Here is an 8,370-nt window from a genome sequence, read left to right as displayed (position 1 = left end):
TAAGTCAGACAGGCTTATTTTCTCTCACATGAATGGGTTTTAATTAAACTCCTACTTAGACAGCAAATCAGGAAACAAATATGTTCTGTTTCAGATTTTAATGACAAAGGTATTACTGTCTTCACACTTCGTGAAGAAATGGCTGTCAAAAAAACGAAGAACAACCAAGTGACTCTGTTTCTTACTTCAGTGTTAGAATTTAGGCTAGTATATAGCCAAGATTAAAATAATTCCTGAAGTTTGATTTTTATATTTAGATCAATCTGAATGTATAATTTGAAGAAATACCTTTGTTTTATTTACAAGTCTTGATTTCTCCACCCACCCCCAGCAACTGGTATTATTTATAGACAAGCACATAGACATTGCTTATACAAACACCATCTGATGGAAACAGGCCCTTTGGTAGCTAGAGAAGGTGCAAAAGACAGAGCTGTGAAGTTGAAGACAATACAGGTGTAATTAAGGCGTTCCTGGGTTGCTCAGTCAGAGTACTGGTATTTTTCTGCTCTATACTACTGTGTCCCCATTGCCTAAAGGAAGTCACAAAACTAGAGGATTGGGTGAAAGTGTTTGTATCTCAAATACCTCTTTCAGGCAGAGTAGCTGTACTAAAGCATATACTGATACACCACTGAAAAGGATAGTGGCTACAGTAACTCCAGCAACACAGAGATCTTCGTTCTTACTACTTCAAATCTGAGTATTTCTTATGCTCCATGGTAAGCTCCAGACTCTAAGCACTTTGTCACGTACATGAAGGAACTGAATCACATCATTCTGTCAGACGCTTCCAGTGATTCATTTCAAGGTCAACTTCAAAACCTGCCCCAAAATGATTTCAATCTGACCCATAAGTTCTTTTATATATGTATTTCTCTCAGCTGTCCTGCTACCATTTAGCAAGGATATCCCTGGTTCCTCATACAAATTCAGCATTGATTGAGAGCACCTACTTCTCCGTACCCTTTGCCTCCTGCCTCAGTAAATGTCCCTTCCTATTTCTTATGTGCTTTAGAAATCACTTTTGAGAGAAAAAAAAGGGACTGAAAAGAAACTTCCACTAAGTTATTTTTCAGCTCAGATTTCCACTTAGGAAATCTGAACTTCATTTTCTGATATACACAGTAAAAGCTTCAGCCTTAGGTGTCCTATTTTAATTGCCTGCTATTTTCATTACTGACCATGATGGCAGCAAATGCTCTTCAGGAGATACTTGTATTTTAATTTATCTGCAAACATAAATTACACATTATAGCACTTTTTTCCTCTAGGTTAATTGAATCAATTCTCTAAATGTCTCTAAGCCTGATCATTTGAAAGAGGCTCACTGTTTGAAATCTCTTAAGAATTATGGCCCTTGAATTGTGTGCAGTCCTTGCTCCAGACAAAGATATTTTATACATATAAGGTAAAAATATTGTTATACACATAAGCAATATTATCTGTAAAACAACGCCCACAATACTGTGATGATCCTATAAATTATTATTTTAGAAATTTTTCAAATATCCCAGTGAATTAATTGTCTTAATATTATAAACCTTATTAATAATTGTTTAGGAATGAGTCTGGATATATTTTAAGTTCTAAAGAAACAGGAAAATCTACTTTTATTTTCCTTATTTCTGCATTAACTTTAATATAAAAAATAAAACAAATGCTGATATCAAGAACAGCCATTTTTATTACTGAAAATCCAGGAATGGCTAATGAAAAAAACTTGATTTAACATAATTTTTACCAAAAATGTGTCTAATGGATCAGTTTTCTTACCTGTGATATTGGCCATTCTATACCCAGTAGAACTGTAAATTGCTGGTATGGCAAATTCAGTCCTAAATTGAAACTCAAATTTAATGATTTAAGCAAGGCACAAATAATTCAGTGACAGTGAAAAAGCAGAATATGCTTGGAAAGACTATCAGTGTTTGACTCACTTTATAATTGGGTCAGTTTCAAAAATTAGTATTATAGTTCAAGTCGACAGTTGAAATTTAACGTGTCCCTCACTAGACTGTTGTATGGCAGGGTGGTTTTGACAGTTACGGAGTGAGCCTGAGATGCTACTCCTTTGGTCTGAAGACTTCCTGAGACCACCCAGCTCACAGATGCTCCTCGTCTGGTCACCACCCTGTGCACCACAATGCACAGCAACACACAGCCACGGCGTGGTTTCGCCCAGTCTCTGCAAAATAGCACCTGTCTTCTCCCGCAGAGTATACGTGGCAGCGAGCGGCAGTGCTTCAGGAGAGTGCTGTAAAGAACGTGTGCCTTTAACTGTGAAGTTATAGGCAATGTGCTCTTGGTTGTAGGGATTCTATACATAAAATTTCTCTACACATAGAATTTCTCTTCAATTTACCTGTTTGAATTTATTATTTGTAAAACACATCAAGCCTCAAATGGATTGACCTTCTGCTAATGTGTATCACCTAATGAGTGGATGCAATTAACTAATTCATATTGTAATATTGCACTTTCCAGATCACATTTATCATCACTAAATGTGTGATCTAGTTTGCAAGTTTAAATTTTTTATTATTACCCTTTAAACTAAAGAAATAAGTCTTATATTTAATTACCTGAACTTACATATTCAATTAATAGCTTCATTACCTTAATGAATATAGATACTGCACAGAAGTAACAAAAGATTGCTGTCTGGTTCTGCTCCTAAGTACACCCTATAAAGGGTCTGCTATGAACCTCAGAACAATTTTTTTCAATTAAAAAATCTTGACTGGGGAGTTCCAAAGGAAATGGGCCTGGCAATCCAATATTCTTATACAGGGGCCTGAGATAAATTTATCATCTATATTGTTAGTATTTAATGTGTAAAAGGAATCCCAGAAGGAAACCTTATGTTTCTGGGAAGACAGAGGATTTAAACATTCAAATGTGAATCATTCTGAATGAAAGGGAATTAAAAGAACAAAAAACAAGCAGATTGGCACCTCACCTACTAAAGCACAACACACGAATGTTTGGAGTATGGAGGCAAAATGAACAAACACTCTTGTTGCGGGAGAGAGGGGACAAAGCACCAGGAAGAGCAGCTCTTACAGAAAATACTTCCCCAGCAGAGACTCAAAACGTGGCTGGATGGCATCGCTGGGGGGGCCATGTCGAGTGGGAAACAGCTGTAGGTAGGTGGGTTGGCCAGTCAGATGCAGGAGACACTGTCACTTTCCTGGTGGTAATTAGGTTTCAGAACTATGAATCGGCTGTCTTATTTAGCTACATCTATTTGTTTGCCAAACACTCTACTTGGTCTTTGTGTGTCAGTGGAGTCAAATGTGTCATTATCTTTGGCTTTCATGTTAAATGTCTTTTATTAATTAGGTAGGCTCAGATCTCCTGCTCTTCACAACCCTACAGGTAGCCATAATAACTCTCAGGGTGTCTCTTGCTATAGGGAATCTGTGCCCTATAGAAAGATGAAAGGTTTTGACAATATATCCCATTTGGGTTAAGAAAACATAGGGCTTAGATCACTGCAAAGCCCATTGGATATACTTTGAGGTTTTCTTCATGCTGCATGGATATATTTACCGAGATATCTTTTGTTTTTAATAGCAAAGCTGAATTTAAAATTTTGATCATCATTTTGAGGGCCTTTTATAAAGAATTCGGAAAAGGAAAGAGTTACTTTTAAAATAACACGCTGCCAATAATCTTCCCTTACATTTACTTCTTGTGTACATTAACTGTTCGAGAAAAAAAGAGCAGGGAATTGACTGCAACAAAGCGTTTGTCTGTACTAAATTGATCTAGTCCTTAAAAGCAAAATTCTTCTTGTACAGAAACAGTCTTTTTCCAGAAGTGTTCAGTAAATCAGACCTGCCCATACTGTAACCTACCAGATAAGCTTATACTAGAACCATACCCAGCACATTCGGAACAAGGCACAGCCTAGCACAGCAGATAACGTTGGTGCATGTAACCATCTCCCTAACACTTTCTCAGCATTTCCCTAACACTTTCACGTTTTGCCAGCACTGACAGTGCTGTCACGGAGCCCTTCGGTGTGGAATGTTATCTGTGCCCCACTATGCCAGCACGGCTATCACAGAGATTAGACTGGCTTGGAAACTCTCAGGGCCTATGTTATACACAGACATGTCTATACAACAAATTTTAAAATTTACTATCCTCAATTATATAACTATATGTAATATATGTACGTGTAGTAACATCAGTCACCCACTGAGGCCTGATGGTATGCCCAGCCAATCAAGAACAAAGAAAAGTTTTGTGTCCTGCTTTAGAGAAAGTCCAATTTAATTCTCCCGGAAATCAGTGTCAGCAACAGCGGACTTCAACAAGCTTTGAACTCGGCCTTAAACATTACTAGCAAAAAGCTTGAAACACACATATGTGGTGTGGTTTTGATCTCATATTCATGATCTGAACAGAAATGTTTTATCTGGACACTGAGATCACAGAAACAGAGAAGAAAGAACAAGGAAATTCTCAAGGGGTCACCTCATGTGCCCTGCCCCTCCTCCAAGGTGGGCTCAGCTAGACCTGAGCGGCACATTGCAGATGTTTGCCCCCATGAACACTTTTTCACCAGGGGCAACAGCAGAGATGTAGGGATGATCAGAAAGCACAAGAACTAAAGAAATAGGGGGCTTATGTACACAAAAGGCTTAGAATGCTGAATTACAGTGTATTCAGATCTTCATCACCTGCATTTTTTTCTTTGAGTTCTCCAGCAGCAGGATCAATCCATAAAACAGAGAATGTACTTTAAGGACCATGCAGCCGTTTCTGTGTGAAAACATAAATATAAATTAGGCAAAGGAATTTGACCAGGGACTTGAATTATAGTAGATGTACACATTCAGATTTTGTCTAATTCAACTAAAATCAGCAGATTTAGACCTAAAAATAATTTGGCCTGTATTATTACAATACAAAAAATATACGGTGTATTTATAGCCTTGGTCTCTCCAGCTGTGTTGGTTTAGGTTTTATTACATCAGTAATAACAATTTATGTGATACTCTGAATAATGTGCTATTAAAAATTCAGTACGGTATATACTGTTACCCATGGGATTTAAACTGTGGGAGCTATGTGTATTATTCTCTACTTTGCTATTTCTATAGGAGTGAAGATTACTATAAAAATGGTTATGTTATATACACTGTGTGAATTCCTGCTCTGCTTGAATCCAGGGGAAGAGAAGAAATAGTTCAGTACAGACTGCCTTGAGGTAAGGGTCCCAAGGGTCTTAGTCTTGCAATCTAAGGTTACACTGATCAGACATTCAAGTAGGAACAATAGTATCAATGTGCTTTTGGATGTCTTTAAAGAATGCCAATAGATTTGTGAGGCACAACCTCCCTTAACAGAATCCATTTGATGCTTCTATATAGTATCAGCTTTATCTGTGTATCTATTGATTTTATTCTTTCCAACAGTTCATCCAATTTTCCTGGCAGAGCAGTCACATTGACAGTTTTGTAGTTCCCAATTTTAGTTTCCCATTTTAGGACAGTTCCTCACACTCAGCCCACCTAATATTTGGTTCTTTAGCAAGGCAAATAATTCTTTTAGCTTTTTAGCTGTGGAGTTAGCCACCTTGAGCGCTTCTTCTACACTGTCATCCTCTATAGCTTTACTTACTCTCTTGCAGGACTACTCTGGTGATGGAGTTTGAAAAATTTTATATTATTACTTCCACATTCTTGGCAAAATCTTAAAATCTTTTCGGTCAGCTCTGTTGTGGTTCTACATTCAATATGACAGAATTTATGCTCTTTCTATGCTCCTCGCTTATATACAACTTTCATTTTTGAAGGATGTCTGCATTTTCTTCCCTCAGATGTCACAGCTGTCGATATTTATGGGTGGCATTGCCAGTATCCTTACCATTATGACTCTGGAAGCAAGGCTCAGGCGAGGGAGATCAGTAGAAAACAGTAATCACAGTGTATTTTCTTTCTGTTGTTCAACCAGGTGGTCCATTGCATGTGACTAAAAGGCAGTAACACGGAGCATGGAGCACATGGGTTAGTAATTAAGGTCAAAGCTTTCATGTTGTTTATCTTTACATTTTACTTGTCTTTCTTATAATGCTATGTACATATTTGTTAGATTTGGGAAATGTCTTTAGAACCTCTTTCTGAGTACAATAAAAGGAGAAACTTAGTTCAAATTTTCTGTGTTGCCGCCTTTTCTATTTGAAAATTATTCCAAAGTGTAGCAGTGACTTTAAATTGCCAATTGTCAAAAGCTGAAAGGATTTACCAAAGGAGCAATCATCCCCTATGTACTCTGTTCTTCTACACTTTCGTCGAGCATCTGCTTGAATCTAGTTATGGAACTGAGGAGGACCTTTGGTCTAACTTAGCATCACACTTCTTATTAATGGAGTTAAATCATGTGATTTCTATAAAGTATTGAAGAAAATCTGAAGAAAGCAAATGCAAAATATACATGTTTGTGTCAGTTCTCCACCCTGTAAAAACAGAAAATTGTTAGAAGGAAGGCAACATGATCTGGACAAATGAGTAAGGGTTTCTGTCTCTGACATGTTATTGCCCTATTGTTAGTTGAAAAATAGCATTAATGCCTTGACACCTGTTATGGGACTAAGCTAAGAGGTATCTGCACACTACTTTGTGAGGGACATCTGCATAAGAGAAAGAACTGCTATGAACAAATAACTAAAAATTGCTTTCATAAATTTATTTATTTGTTTCTCATTTTCCTTGAAGAGAGGAAGTGGTACATCTCATTCCTGCTGTAATGAATGGTCTCCCTAACATCCTCCCTCAGTTCTACTGTATATATAATTCTGAAAGACTTCTCTCACAGACATAATAAACATAAACTTTAGCATGCTGTGATAATTAAGATCCTGAATAATATCTTTGTTTTGCAGTGGTGTAGGGTAAAGGTTTTCAAACTGCCATACACACACTATTTTCAGGGGCTTCCCAGAGCCAGCTCCCAACTATCTGTGCAAGTGCAGACCTGCACCACAGGCAGGTCCTGTAGTGCAGGACTTGTAGCACTCCTACAACAGAGCGTGTCTGCTGCTGCACAGGTGCTCACCCTGGCTGGTGCAGAACGAGTACAGATGCAGTCATGTCACAATTCATCAGCTATGTGGCTTTCCACAGACCAGCATTTTCTGAATCAGCTAAAGGCAGAGTGATGTTTGAATGCAGAGGTAGTTGAAAGGTGGGTAAAAGGACACAGAAAAGCAATTAAGGATTAAAACTGGGTGGTGGAGGTGAACTGAGTGGTTAAGGAATGAAACTGGTGGTGGTAAAGTGACTACAGCTGCAAGGAACATGCATCAGGTGCTAGTTTGAGGCAAGGAAGAGCACTGATGGGATAACAGAAGTGGCCTATTTGCCGAATCCTGTAAAGCTCTGTCTTATTCACAGCAGACAACAGTACTGACAGACCTAAACATATTTACCACCAAGGTTGAAAAAGCTTTAGGACAGATACAAACCAAGGCACCGAGCATCTACAGCACATGCCAAAATAATCTACCAGAATTGGGCTAAGGTTTTGGTGTCAAGTCAAACGACAGAAACTACTTGTAAATCAACCAGACGGTGTGTTAGTGAAGCCTGTGTCACATGTGATAAAACCATTCGAGACGTTTAAGAGATTAAGAGTGTAGTATTTTTCTCTAAGAGGCCCAATTCTTTGAGATATTCAGCAACTTCATGTCTTAGGAGCATGGAAAATAATATTATAATGCTTCATATGGTAGCACCTACGCACTTTTAAACTAAACATATTGGAGACATATAGTAACTCAGTGCCTCACTTGCCTATACTGCATTATAGGGACCCACTGGACCAAAGCAGATTTCATTAAATGTTCCTAATTTATTCTGCCTCATTGCTCTTTTGTAAACAGGGTGGGTCACTAGAGAGCAAGACATTTAGTCCAAAAAGATTATTGTGAGTGAATATATAAATTCAACATACTACACCAAGGTAAGATTCCTCATTAGCCTCTGAAATCCCTCAGAAGTGACAAGATACAAGCTTTTGTTTACAGGGTAGAGAACAGCATTTGCACAAGCATTCACTCTCTTTTACAACCTCCCCTTGAAAAGTTTTTTGGACAGCCAATAGTAGCATGGTTTCAATCCCAATCTAGGTCAGAGAGAAATTTTCAACCATATTTTGATTCCTTACTTTGTGGTTTCTCTTTTTGCCTTTCTTTGTGATCAGAGTGACAGGAACAACGTTTTATTCATTTTTACCAGGGAAAAAAAGTAACATAGCAGGAAAGGTAATGATTAATCCATTCTGCAAGAAAAAAGAAGAGTTCTGATTGTGAACTTACTGGTATTATCTAACCAGTATAAATAGAAGTGTACTCAG

This window comes from Gavia stellata, chromosome 13 (genome assembly GCF_030936135.1).
Source record: "Gavia stellata isolate bGavSte3 chromosome 13, bGavSte3.hap2, whole genome shotgun sequence".
NCBI classification, from domain to species: Eukaryota; Metazoa; Chordata; class Aves; order Gaviiformes; family Gaviidae; genus Gavia; species Gavia stellata.
The sequence above is the reverse complement of the archived record's forward strand: the minus strand, read 5'-3'. Positions refer to the sequence as shown.